Raw genomic sequence first — 14058 nt, 5'->3', positions numbered from 1 at the left:
TACTTGGGTCGATGGCTAAATTGGTTAACGTGGTTGTAGGAGGGGGTGTTAAATGAGTGAACACGTACACACGTATGCGAAAGGGCGGCGCTGGTCGAAGGGACGTCGATCATTGTGTTTGTGGATTCGTTGGAATTCATTTCACCGCGACCTTGGACGTCGACGCGCCGTACAAACCAACCGACGAGCGGCAACTGAGCGAGCGAGCGCCGACCTTGAGTATATATACAGCACGACGGCGCATGCACTGTCAGCTGTTGAATGTTCTCGAAGCGCGACGCCACATGCGCGTCCACTAGAGAATCAGGAGAATTGTAGATGTCGAACGCGGTGTGTAGAGGAGGAAGGGTGCACAGATGGTGGAGGAGTGAAGCGCGCGCGGTGTGTAGAGGAGGAAGGGATGCACAGATGGTGGAAGAGTGGGCGACGGCGCATGCGCGCGCGTCAGCTGTCGAATGTTCGAGAAGCGGTGTGGACGGCGCGGACGGCGCGGACGGCGCACTACAAGGCGCGAGTATAAGATGCTCTGCATCTAAAAAGTGGTAACAATTTAAAGTACTTGGTACTCTATTAGAGGAGAGCTGAAAGCGGTCTCACGGGCCTCACACTGGGTTGTGTTCAGAAAAAGTGTTCAATAATTTAAACTAGATGCATGGTACTCTACTATGTGAGTGCATAGAGCCGTTTCAATTGACGCAAACGTGTTTAGAAAACGTTGTGTTTAGAAAAAGTTTATTTTATCATGGGACGCAAGAAACCTGTGGAACCAGCTTCTATACAGCAAGCAAAATAACAAAGAAATTACAAAGCACAACATACTTGACACATTTAAACAAAAGCGTCCAAGTCTGTAGGGTGTCCTTAACACATGTTACTAATGACTACGTACACTACATATATACCCTAGTCACAATATGGACAATGTACATGATGATATATGAACAGAGTTTACAATACTTGGTGAAGATGTTAGCAAATATGTACAACAGGTATCAAGATGCGCACACTTTGTATAATTTACAGCGTTAAAATGAACTGCATATGCACAAAAGCTCACACTCATACGGGGCACTCACAAACACATAGAAATAGTAAACACATACAAATTACATGCGCTAATCAGACACTGACAGTTGACCTAGCTATAGGAACCTGGCCAGACACACCTGCCCACCTCGGACAGAAAGCGGCACAACCATTATCGTAGAAATTCTTCCTCCCCAAAGAAGAACGATTCCTCCTACAGAAACGATAGAAGTTCAGAGCATAAGCGTTCCAAAATCGGAAAGAGAGCACGATGACTATGGCCTGCCGCAACAGTCTCGCACCTATTACGTCACAAACAAAAAGCTCCCCCGGCTATTAGAAGGCGTGCAAAGTGAATACGCGAGCAGCGACCAGATGTGACAAAGCGATTAACACCTAGGCCACGAAAACCATTGTTAACTTCCTTCCAAAACACCTTTACTGTGACACATTGCTACAGCATATGCTGGTTAGACTTCTGTAACGGGCAGTTAGGAGAAGTGGAAGATGGGACCATGCCCCACTTCTCCAGTCTGTCCCGTGTTGGGAGTATTCCCCAATCGAGACGCCACATGAAGTCACGGAGGTGACCAGGCAAAAACGGTGCCGTTATCGTGCTCCACGAGACATGTCTCAATCGTGCTTGACGGGCTGGAGGAACCAGAGGAAGCAGACGAGCTGCGTTTGTATCTACAATGCGGCTTTCGAGAAAGTCCACATCGGGACAAACCTGCTGGGCGTGTCGATAAAACGTTACTGCCATTGAGTGAAATGCACGCACGTTAAGTGTTTGCGGTGCAGAATTAAGCCGTGGATCTGGTAGTAAATAGCGTATCTTGGTGCCTAATAAATAGCAGGCAAGATCATGAGCGGGACACTGATCACCGTGCAACAATCGAAGTAAGAATCGTAGTGCAGGTGGCCGGCAGCGAACGGATACGAATGGAAATGCGAATCCACCACAGTTTCTCGGTTGCCCAAGAGCTGCTATGCAAAGCAGCTTCGTTCCACCTGACCAGAAAAAAGAGCCAATGAGGGATTGCAACGACCTTGTGATTCGTAATGGGGGCTGTAGGACATGAGATATGTACCATGCACGACCGCAAAACACAGTCTGTGCTGAATACCTTCTTTCGAACATCGGTAAATCATACTCTTGTGCTTTCCGGGCATGTCGTTTTACATCTTCGACTACTGAAACCCACAAAAAGGCTGGTGTGCCATAGCAAGTATAATGAAGCCCCAGAATGCGAATGGAGTCACTTTTTTGAAGACCAAAAATGGGACTTAGGCAGGCGTCTGGGGAACCAATAAATAAATTTCGACATTTTGAAAATTTTAATGCAGCACCTGAAATCGTGCCATACTCAACAAAAAGTCGTAGGCTACGAGATAAACTGTTCTCATTATTCAAATACAACGTGATGTCATCAGCGAATGCTGTCAGCGTCACGGTACCACTACCTGGAAGAGAAAGGCCTCGAACGTATGTATCAGCGATTAGCGAGTGAAGGAATGATTTGAGGCTGAGTACAAGAAGTGCGGGGAATAAAGGACACCTCTGGCGAACACCGCGGGTAACAGGAAATGGCACACTCCCTAAACCATCAAGAAACAACGTGCTGCGTTTTATTCGGTATGCGTTTCTGAGAAGATCAGTGAAGTTTAGGGAGAAGCCAAATGCTGCCATTACGCTAAACATAAACCTATGTTCGAGGCGATCGAAGACATTTTCTTGGTCAAGTGAAACCAAGAGTCCCCGAGCTGATCTTGCTAACGTGTACGCAATTATATCACGCGTAACAAAGGGGACTGGATTTCTCCTCCAGGAATAGAGCACGTCTGATGATTGCCAATAAGGAAGGCATCAGGCTTCTCAAACGTCGAGTGAAAACTGCTGCGAAAGTTTTGTAATCAACGTTGAGGAGCGTTACTGGTCTCCACTCTCTGGACCAACCGACGATGGGTCAAGTTTAAATATTAAAACAATTCTACCATCATCAAAGCTGTCAGGGAAATCAAAGTTCTCAAAACAGCAACAATTAACACAAGTGAAAATAGCACCAATGGCGTCCCAACACCGGAAGTGTTTAGAAAAATGGGGTAACAATTTAGAGTACTATTTGTACTCTACTATGGGAGAGCATAAAGCCGTCCCGTGTTAACAATTTGCAGAACACAGTGGCTCTTTCTAATTTATATTCACCGGAAGTAGACAGGCTGAAGTGATGTACTTTGCGATGCACCCTCGAAACCGTCGTGAAGGAATATCATGCATTAGGAATACCAATATGTCCCATACTTCCAGCACAGCTTCGAATCATCCAGCATCTACAAACTCCCGGCATCACGTGATACAAGCTGCTATTCCAACAGCAACACACACACAAAGGCTGTCCTTTATAGCAAAGCTGAAAAGTACATATTTGCGAGGACGCGAGGAAACGTCTGACGCTTGCTTTTCGTTGAAAAACTAACGGAAATCGACCATGCCTTCAGCGAGCCGCCTAACGGATGCTGGTGTAGCGGTACCGTGGACATGCCAGAAGCAAAACAAAGGTGTTCCTCGCGTGTAAATGAAAGTGTACGTATACATACCAGGGGACGGGGTCGCGAGCAACCACACCTTTACGAACGCGGTCTGCATGCCGCCGGCCAAGGACGCATCGCTGGATCTCAATGAGGGAAAAAGAATAAAGCAAGAGAGAGACAGAGGAAACGGCGGCGCTGAATTATTGCACGCCGCACGTCACGGGTTTATTTAAAGGGCTGTACTATACGCGAGCGCGCTTCTGTGGAGGCCAGCGCGTGCCGGAGATTGGCACTTGCGCAAGAAAAAGTTCGCGCTTCTCGTATTGACCGTCCGTCACATTGAACGGAAAGAAAGTAATGGTGATACCTTAATTCACGTAAGGTATCCAGAGTATGCGGAGCTCCTATACTCGTGTGGTGACCACTTACAACTTTACTAAGAGTCAACAACTTGGTACTCGAATTTATTCTATGTATGCGAGATGACGCGGGGGACCCTCATGTATGCCTCCCCCATTGATTGCCCGATATTTGATCAGTTGCGAATTTCTATCGCCGAATAAGGCCCTATCAAAAGTGGTGTCATTGCGTGGTGAAAGAGAACAAAAATCAGAGCACATCCACCGAGTGCATGATGATGATGAGTGGGGCGAAGCGTCCATCAGTCCGTCCGTGCCTCCGTCTGTCCGTATGTGCGTCCGTGCGTCCGTACGTCCTTCTGTGCGTCTGTCTGTGCGTCCATCTAGTGAACACTCCAAGTACCGCCATCTCGCATCTTTCCATCATATACTCATCATACAGAAGTACCGCCATCCAGCGGACATGCCAAGGACTAAACGAGAGGTGACACGCGCGCACTCTGTTACGGCCTGCGCTTCTTGTGCAGTGCCCACCTTTCACCGCCGCTAGTTCACGGCACTGCGTGCGGCCCAACCTCACTAAAACTTGCTAAAACCAAAGGAGGTTACGCCCAGCGAGTATAACGTGGCAACTTGTTCTGGTCAGACAGTGCTCAAAGTGCGTCCTCCTCTTACTAGTTTTTTTTCTTATAGTAAGCATCGAATTCATGAGAACTTTCATTGGAGATTAATTAAGTCACCGATACTCGTCTCTAGCTGTAGGTAAGTTCATAATGAACTACCCTTTTATTAATGATTAACGAGCTCGGCTTTCCTCTTCAATTCAAAGTGTTCGCGTGCCGCTCCTCTATAGTCCGGCCGTGGAGGTGGTTACCTACTCCTACGACGTCGACTACTACTGCTGCTACTACTGTATACATACATCGCGGATGCACCACCCACGGCTTAAGGAGCTTTGCCCCTAAAAAGACGTAGTGAAGTGATGCGGGCTCCACTGTTTAAGGGAAAACAAATGTAATCACGTACCCACTCAGCACTCTTGCTACCTGTAAGACGATTGCCTGGTGATTATCTTTGTATTATAATCTTCGTCCGTTAAAAGTATGGTCAAGTATTCATATTGTAGCATCAGGGCATACCTGGCGTTCGGTTGAATAAAAAAATGACAGCATAACCACGGAGCGAATGATGGAGAGTGGGGCGAAGCATCCATCCGTCCACTCGTTCTTGCTTCCGTCCGTCCATGCGTGCGTCTGTGTGGCCGCCAGCGCGTCCATCCGCCCATCCGTGCAGGCGTCTGTTCGTGCGTCCGCACGTCCATCTGTGCGTCCGTCCCTGCGTTCGTCCATGCATCTGCTCCTGCGTTCGTCCATGCGTCCATTCATCCGTGCAGCCATCCGTGCGTTCGTTCATGCATCTGTCTGTGTGTCCGTTCGTCCACCTATTCAACACTCCAAGTACACCACCATATCGTATATTTTCATCATATATTCCTCATACAGAAGCACCGCCATCCAGAGGACATTCCAAGGACTGAACCAGAGGAGGCACACGCAAACTTTCTTACGGCTTGCGCTTCGTGTCTACTTCCCACCTTTAACCCCCTCGAGTTCATGGTATAAACTAGTTCACTGTATTCATGGCACTGCGGCCCAACGCTCGCTAAACCATTCTAAAACCAAGGAGGTTACGCCCAGCGAGTATATCGTAGCAACCCTATCTTGTCAGATAGTGCTCAATGCACATGCCAATGGCTGCTAAGTGGGAATGAGAGACAGGAGAATTCGGCTTCTAGTTAACGCGCACGCTGCGAATTTTGTATTGTTCAACAACGCACAGAATAATTTTCCCACCGGCACCACCTTGGAGGTCAAAACGTAAGACTGGTTACACGCTACGACTACTACTACTACTACTACTATAGATCAGAGCGTAAATACAGAGTTGCAGAGCCCATGCATATTTCTATGAGGTTCTTTGCTAACCTCAAAAAAACTTAACTGATTCATCTAAGAACACCACGAACGTGTCGTGGTATAGTGAGTGATGTCGCAACTTTACCCTAAGCACATCAATTACCCAATATGTGTGGGTGTTCGCTAGAGGATTACGTAGGTGGTTCGAATCCCGCCGAGTAATGCCCACTGTTTTCAAAGGAAAGATTACCCTGGACCAGGTATGCGTTTGAGTACGGCGCGTCAAAATGCTGGGAGGTTTGACTTGAGTTCATCTGTGTTTATTCGTCCATGTCACTTGCTGCAATCACACTTCACTTTGAATCATTACGAACTCTTCTGAACCTTGCTGTAGCGCGCGCTACTCCAATCTGCTATTTCCCGAATCTGTGGGGACACGGAAACGAAGGGTCACCGCCACCGTACTGAGGGCAGCATGGGAAAATGCAAGGAGTTCGTCCAGAAGGGTCATCGTGCGTACACCACTTTGTCGTACGACCGATCCTCCTTACGCAGTGTGTTAGCCGTAGATTCTTTTTTTATTTAACACCACCTAACATTGCCGCAAGGACTAACCTCTGACTCAGAAAAGCTGCTGCATAGGCGTTTAACCTTGTTGTACTAGCATTGCAACACGATGTATAACATTGTTGCATCACTTTGCCGGCGAACTTTGTAGGGCCGCCACTTCTGAACAATAAGCCACTCGTGGCTTGCAGTTCCGGGCCCTCTTGCTTGAAGAAGGAGGGATGCTTAACCGCACACACTTGTACTCGGTCACCCTTGGTCGCGGGTCCAGCGCCTTGCCCTGAGTTATGACCTGGCTTCTCCGGTAGAGGGTGGCACCCGATGTTGAGACCACCGGCGAAGCTGACATTGTTGTTTCGCGAATAGTGCTAATATTTTTTTTTCTCTGTGCGCGTTCTACTCGACAGTTCTCCACGTATCACGTCAGTTCTTCTCTCATTCTGTTTCTATATGCCTTTTCTGCACCAGTTTACACAAGGTTGCTTGTGCAGAGGGAAAAAAAATCCTCACAGTGTCTGCCATGTATTCTATGATTACGATGACTCCCGGAAGAACGGCGCAACCCACCACGGGGGATTGGACAAAACGTGTGGCCGTAGAATTTGTGAAACAAAAATTTAATAAATAGAAAAAAAAGATAGAAGAAAAAGAGGGAAGTATGTGAGAGAAAGACAATCCATAAGAAACAAAAATATTTGTAATAGTTTTGGTGTCTGTCAATGCAGTGGTACTTGAAGAAAACCATGATAGTGGCCGAAGGATCTCGGAGGTGGCGGTGAGTATCAATACACTGACACAAAAGAAGAGCAAGATGTGTTTCGCTTTTAGTTTTCGCTGAATTGATAATCGGCCGTGGTGTGCGCGTGCGTGCGTGCGCGTGTTTGTGCGTGTGTGTGTGCGTGTCTGTGTGTGTGTGCGTGCGTGTCTGTGTGCGTGTCTGTCTGTCTGTGTGTGTGCGTGTGCGTGTGCGAGTGCGTGCGTGCGTGTGTGTGTGTGTGTGTGTGTGTGTGTGTGTGTGTGTGTGTGTGTGTGTGTGTGTGTGTGTGTGTGTGTGTGTGTGTGTGTGTGTGTGTGTGTGTGTGTGTGTGTGTGTTTGCTCCACTGCGATTGATAACATGCACAAGTTCTTCACCCAGTTTTTTTATTACCAACGTGCTAAGGGCGCTATGAAAAGAAGTGTTAAAAGCGGGGCTCTAACGCTCCCTAATGTGCTTGTGTATCTAAATTGGGGACGTGCGTGTCATGTTTATGAATGTTTTTGGCTTAACTAGAACTCCTTTGCACTGACAATCACCGTATAGGAGTCGAACAAGCGTTACCTAGCCTAATCCTAGCAATGACCTAAGAAGCCACCTAAAAACCACTTCCACCATCTAAGCCAAAGCCTCGCAATGACATGAAACCTGCATCACTTCGCAAGAACCTATAAATGACCTAGAAGCAACCTGGAAACAACGAACATCGCTTAGCTACAGCATAGAACAACTTAGAAGTAACCAGAATAGCGTACAAAATAGAAAAGTTCTGCTGTTTAAATCCCTGCGTGAGTTATTGGATCATTCGCTTTTTTGTTGCTGTGTTCATGCCTCAAAATTTACCAGTCACGGTGGACTAGTGACACAGGCAATTGGCATGCTGATCCGCTTGTCGCGGGATTGAAGAGCGACCGCGTTTTTTATCGAAACGAGCATGCCTGAGGCCCGCATGCGTTGATTTAAGTGTACGTAGAACACCAGGTGGTCGAAAATTTCGGAGCCCTCCACTACGGCGCCTCTCATTATCCTATGTAGGTTTTCGGACGTCAAACTCCAAAAATTATTTTTATGAAGTGTTTCTTCTTTGCCTTCATGGTTGTTTATTTAGGGACGAAGTCCCTTAAAGCGGCACCTGTTCGTCTGTCGTATAGTGTTCTCTTGGCGATGATTGCATAGTGAGGGCGTGTTCTAAATTTAAAACGCAGAAGTTTAAGTTTAAACACAAGTGCCCGTTGCAGGTCTCCTCCATATTACTTACAGAAAGCAAGCTACGCCTACGTTTATATGTCGAGGAAGTGATCAGTTTACCTAACTTGATCAATCTTAGCGCGAAGTTATGCTTAGCGCCAGAAACAAATGAGAGAGCATAAACATGGTAATGGGTAAAATAATGGGGGTTGTTCACGGTCAAACTTACGGCGTTTTGGCTTTGGCTGCTGGCATGGCAAACAACTGCCAGTTGACCGAGAGGTATTTAGGTAGCACACGATTCATGTTTTGAAATAATGATCTTAGCACGACTATACCCTCAGGGATCTCGTTCCCTATTGTGTCCATGAAGTATGAGAGGTGGATGTAACTTCCACCATGACATCCTCGGCTAGGTAAAACGATACGAAATAAGTAAACAAAACGAGACACCGAACACCAAAAGGCATCCAAGAGACGCCACATCGTCGTATAGCATTGCGTTGCGAATGGGGAGACAGCAAAGCACCACGCGCTAAATTGTGCGGTGCACACCTCTGGAATCCCTTTTTAGATGCGGAGCATCTAATACTCGAGGCTTGTAGTGCGGCGCCGTCCGCAAGCTTCCTCCGCCTTCTTCCACCATCTGTGCATCCCTTCCTCCTCTACACACCGCGCGCGCTTCACTCCTCCACCATCTGTGCACCCTTCCTCCTCCACACCGCGTTCGACATCTACAATTCTCCTGATTCTCCAGTGGACGCGCATGTGGCGTCGCGCTTCGAGAACATTCAACAGCTGACAGTGCATGCGCCGTCGTGCTGTATATATACTCAAGGTCGGCGCTCGCTCGCTCAGTTGCCGCTCGTCGGTTGGTTTGTACGGCGCGTCGACGTCCAAGGTCGCGGTGAAATGAATTCCAACGAATCCACAAACACAATGATCGACGTCCCTTCGACCAGCGCCGCCCTTTCGCATACGTGTGTACGTGTTCACTCATTTAACACCCCCTCCTACAACCACGTTAACCAATTTAGCCATCGGCCCAAGTAAGTCGCAATTTAACACCCCATTTCACAACCACGTTAACCAATTTAGCCATCGACCCAAGTAAGTCGCACTTTAACACCACGTTAACCAATTATATGTTCCGCATCCTCCTCAGTGTTCCCCCGAGGGAAGCTGCGGGCAATTTTTTTTTAATTTCGGGTGAGCGTCGACCTCACAATACGATAGTTTACGACATCGGCGACAAGCAACGAGATCAGCGATACGGCGATCAGCTTCGCATCAGCTTTTTGAATCGTTTAGTTACATAATGGATAATTGTGTACACTGCTGACAGATAAAATGCAACTCTTGTTTCGTGCGCGTATGTATCAAAACTGGTTTTCTGTTTTATTTTTTTCAATATATTTACCTAGAAGTCGGCGCAAGTCCATGCCGTTGAGATGTCTTCTCATAACGTCGTTTCTTAACACAGCACATGCTTAGTACATATCCAGGTCGCACAGGTAAGGAAGATGGCACGTGTGCATCTCGAAGCGAAAACCGTTGCACACGGTGCTCACACATTAGTGTGCTCCCAATGCATGCGCGTCACTTGTAAAATGTCATCGTTTATCAGCTGTACTAGACGCTGCCGTGTCCAGGAGGCTAATGACTCCGCGATATTATTAAAAATTTGCGATCGCGTTCACCTGAGCCCCCAATCTCTGCTCCATGCTAATGTGTATTTTTTTGTCTTTTTTTTAGGAAGCTCTCCGGAGGCAAAGAACGAAAGAAAAAAAAAATGTCGTTCGTTCACAACGCAAAAAACTGGTCCGAACCAGAGCGGCGCCCCGAAGGCGTCCCCGTTTCGTCCTTCATGAATGAAAACGGCTCGTAGTACGGCGTGCACGGCGTTCGGTTGTAAAAAGCGCCCGTTAAGCGTCTGGCGCCAGACAGGAACCGAGAACTCTTTCCACTTAATCGCCGATTTCTTTTATTACTTTTGCTTGAGAGCCCCCCCTTCCACCCCCAGCCAGTGTATATTCGTTAGTCTATCCCCCTTTTTCTCTTTTAAGAAGGCTTCAGGGCGCGGACAGTTAGACCGGGGCCAACCAGGTCACCACCCGACTGATCGTATGCCTCTAGCATACATATCTGCCTTCTCGCTCTCCAAGTCACCTGCGGAACATGGAAGACGCCGGCGCGTCCCGTCTTATCCGCAGTGCACGCGTATAATGGCGCAGAGGCGTAGGTGGACGACACGGCGAAATGTATAAGCCGGCGCCAGACGCACTTAAGACTACGTGTACCGCCCTCCTCAGCGCTGAGGCCACGTACGCGGCAGTGGAAGACGTGCTCGGCAAAGAGTACCTATTCTTTACCGTGCACGGGCCTGGTTACCGTTGCACAAACAACACAAGTTGCACGGCGGGCCACACTTAGTGGGAAGGAGCTACGTAAGATAGAAACGCGCGTGGTGTGGTGGTAACGCGAGTACAGATATACGTACAAATGTATACGAACGAAAAGTACGAAGACACTTGTCAAAGCCGTATAGCTTATATTCCGTCTTGACTAAATCGTGCAGCATATCGGAATGCCCATAATCTTCGTGGCTTGTAGGGGCCAGTCATCACTGACTTGGGGCTACTGGTCAGACGGAATGAACAGCCACAATATAGAGCGGCCAGTCCTTCTAGCATGATCGCTTTCAGCATTGGCATCCCCGCAATCGTAATCCCCGTGCGGACCCCAGTCATAAACAAGGTATCAAAATTATGTATGCTTGTTTTAAACCAATGTGTGAGCGTAAAATAATCTCGTCTGTGAAAGGCTCCGATTGTAGAGCGACCGACAAAAAAGTCGTTGGTCGCAGGTTCGATCCCCGGAGCAGGGCAAAATATTTGGGCTACTAAGAATGTATTCTTTCGAAGAAAACCACGTGTTTTTTTTTGTTTTTTTTCATGGCTACCTGTTGCAAATATGTGGATTGTCCGTTTCATTTTCTTCGCCCTTTCACCACCTCGCGGAATCGCGCAGGATCGATTTGCTGAATGCTATAGAGCGATTCGATAAAGCTCGTCGTTGTTTGTTCCCCGGTGTTTCTGTTCTTAACTCTGCCGTTTGTACAACTCGGCGCTCGTGCACAAGACGGAGTGGCGGCAACTACCTCGACCAGATACGTCGCGATAATTCATTGAGATGAAAAGTTGGCATAATGCTCTAACTAAGGAGGTTCTCACGTTGCTTGCGCGCGTCTCGCGAAGCCTCTGGGATCCAGTATACTGGACCCCAGGATCCCAGAGGCAACAGATCACCACTATAGTGGTGATCTGTTGTTGAAACACGTGAGGAGAGTCGTAATTTGTAACAGAAGCCAAGCGTACGGCTTACGTGATTATCTTTTCTTAATTATTTGAAAGCTAGTTATAAATTGATTCGAGAACATATCAAAAAAGAGAAGATTCATAGACCATAATTACACGACTGTTTGGATTATGAAACGACTTATTGAGTGATTTGCTAGATTGGCTGTGGTGAAGTTTACTGCTACACTACTACACTACTAGCACCACACCACTGCTGCTACCACCACCTTCACAACCACCACTGCTACTACTACTACCGCGACTACTACTACCATTACCTCAACGGCTACTACCACCATCCCGACTGCTACTACCACCAACCCAACTGCTACTGCCACCACCCCAACTGCTACTACCACCACCCCAACTGCCACTACTATACCATTACAACTCCCGCTGATGCTACACATTGTTCACGAGAAAAGAGCCAACATTTCCTATTCCACTCAAGTACACGACTAGCAACACACCACTGCTACTACCACCACGTTCACAACCACCACTGCTGCTACTACTAGCGCGACTACTACTACCACCACCCCGACCGCTACTACCACCACCCCAACTGCTACTGCCACCACCCCAACTGCTACTACCACCACCCCAACTGCTACTACTATACTATTACAAGTCCCGCTGATACTACACATTGTTCACGAGAAAATAGCCGACATTTCCTATTCCGCTCAAGTATACGACAAACAGTGATTAAAACACCGTAACACAGCTGAAGTACCACGTAGCTGTTGCGTACGTTCATCCGGCACAAGCAGCTCTGACCATGCTACATTGCTTCAACGGAACAGCTGGCGGGAAAACGGAGGTGGCCACACGGGCTGCACGTAAAGCCTCGCAAACCCCGCTTCGCCCTTCGGGGCGAAAACCCAGTTTCGAACGCAAACCTAGCCTGCAAAGGTGGTTCTTGACGTGGTCTCCACGTGGATGACCTTCGGGTCGGTTAAAACTTACGAGTTCACCAGGTCACGCATCCGTGCGTCATGGCAAACACAGAGAGAATTGTTTCTCAAACTCGCGAAAGCGTACAAAGCGTTCCTACCACAGAACCAGTAAAACGGTGACCACGCGGGCGAGATCGAATCGTAGTGAATGGTAGTCGTACTACGTACTACGTGCCGGCCGGTGGCATACGTGGGTGGTGCATGAGGACGTGTGTAGCGTAAAACGTAAAAAGGAAGCAGCTGCGCTGCGTGAATGGGAGGACGCAAACGAAAGCGCGACGCACCGCTGCTTGCGGAAGAAGTAGTACGGGAAGTACACCCACCTGAAGAAGCGATGACCCCGGCGAAGGGAAGGCATGGACGGCTGTGTTTCTCTTGTGCAGGTGTATTTCTTTGCTTGCTTTCCTTTTTTTTTTGTTGACCTCGGATTCACTCCGTCCTCCACCCAAAATGGGATGGAGAGATAGACGGCACCTGTTTCTTCTTTGCAAGGACCGGACAGTCGGTTAAAGGAAGGCGGCGTAGAAGCGATGGCATTGTGTTGGCGCGTGCGCACAAGGGCGTGAGCCGCGATAAGTTGTAAGTGATAAATTCAAGCGACACGCGAGCGCTGTTCGCGTAAGATAGATAACGCGCCGCTGTTTTATAGCGAGGTGCTCAAAGACTTGCGGAAGCGGAAGCGCTGGTTTCTGTCTTTTAGGACCTGTAGTTCTCGTTCATTTGAACTACCCACTTGAAGATGTAGGGTATTAAATGAGTATAGTTTCTTTCTTAAACGTATTATGCCATTTCTTGAGTACCGCTTTAGTGGAGGCATAAACTCGAACGCCTCAACGGGGGGTGCCACCTGGGGGGGTGCATGACTCAACCACGTCGACAAATGGGGCTATTATTGCCTTAATCTCTATGCCCTGAAATATTTCGCGGGTTAGCTGAGCTTGCTTAGCCACGAAATAATCGAGGATAAATGAATTGATGGGCTGAGAGATAACTGTATTTACAAAACGTTGGTTGCCCTATCCTGTAAGGAGTTAGCCTATCTACGTTAAAACAGTGGAACTTGCAAAGGGCGTGTAATGATGACTCTAAGTGATGTTGCCATTGTATGTGATTCCCTGTTGTCGAACTAAACATTTTTGCATGTCAGCTCCCATATGTGTTACGTTTTTTCCTCTCCGTGTTTTTTCATGCTATAAAACTTCAGTGTGGCTAAACGTATCAAGGTAATTCAATGTGTATCCCACATTGCAACTCGTTATATCTTGCGAGAAGTGTGGTCCCGGGCTGTTTAACTTAACGCATTACCCAGTGAGAAGAAGGCTTTGACACATTCTCCGCTATGCAGGAGTTTCAACGGGCATTGGTACTCTCGATCTTTGATTCCTATATACGTTCAA

At 47.8% G+C, this 14058-nt stretch overlaps 1 long non-coding RNA gene across 1 annotated transcript in view; it reads right to left on the bottom strand.

Annotated features, from left to right (window-relative positions):
- LOC142765727 (uncharacterized) overlaps window positions 1–13286 on the bottom strand; it is a 327820-nt gene extending 314534 nt beyond the window's left edge. Inside the window, exon 1 of the long non-coding RNA XR_012884374.1 lies at window positions 12985–13286. This is a non-coding gene — a long non-coding RNA (uncharacterized LOC142765727). The remainder of the gene's footprint in view (window positions 1–12984) is intronic.
- Window positions 13287–14058: the final 772 nt, after the last annotated feature.

The sequence above is a fragment of the Rhipicephalus microplus genome, chromosome 6, assembly GCF_043290135.1.
Source record: "Rhipicephalus microplus isolate Deutch F79 chromosome 6, USDA_Rmic, whole genome shotgun sequence".
Lineage (NCBI taxonomy): Eukaryota > Metazoa > Arthropoda > Arachnida > Ixodida > Ixodidae > Rhipicephalus > Rhipicephalus microplus.
This window is presented reverse-complemented; position numbering and strand designations above follow the sequence as displayed.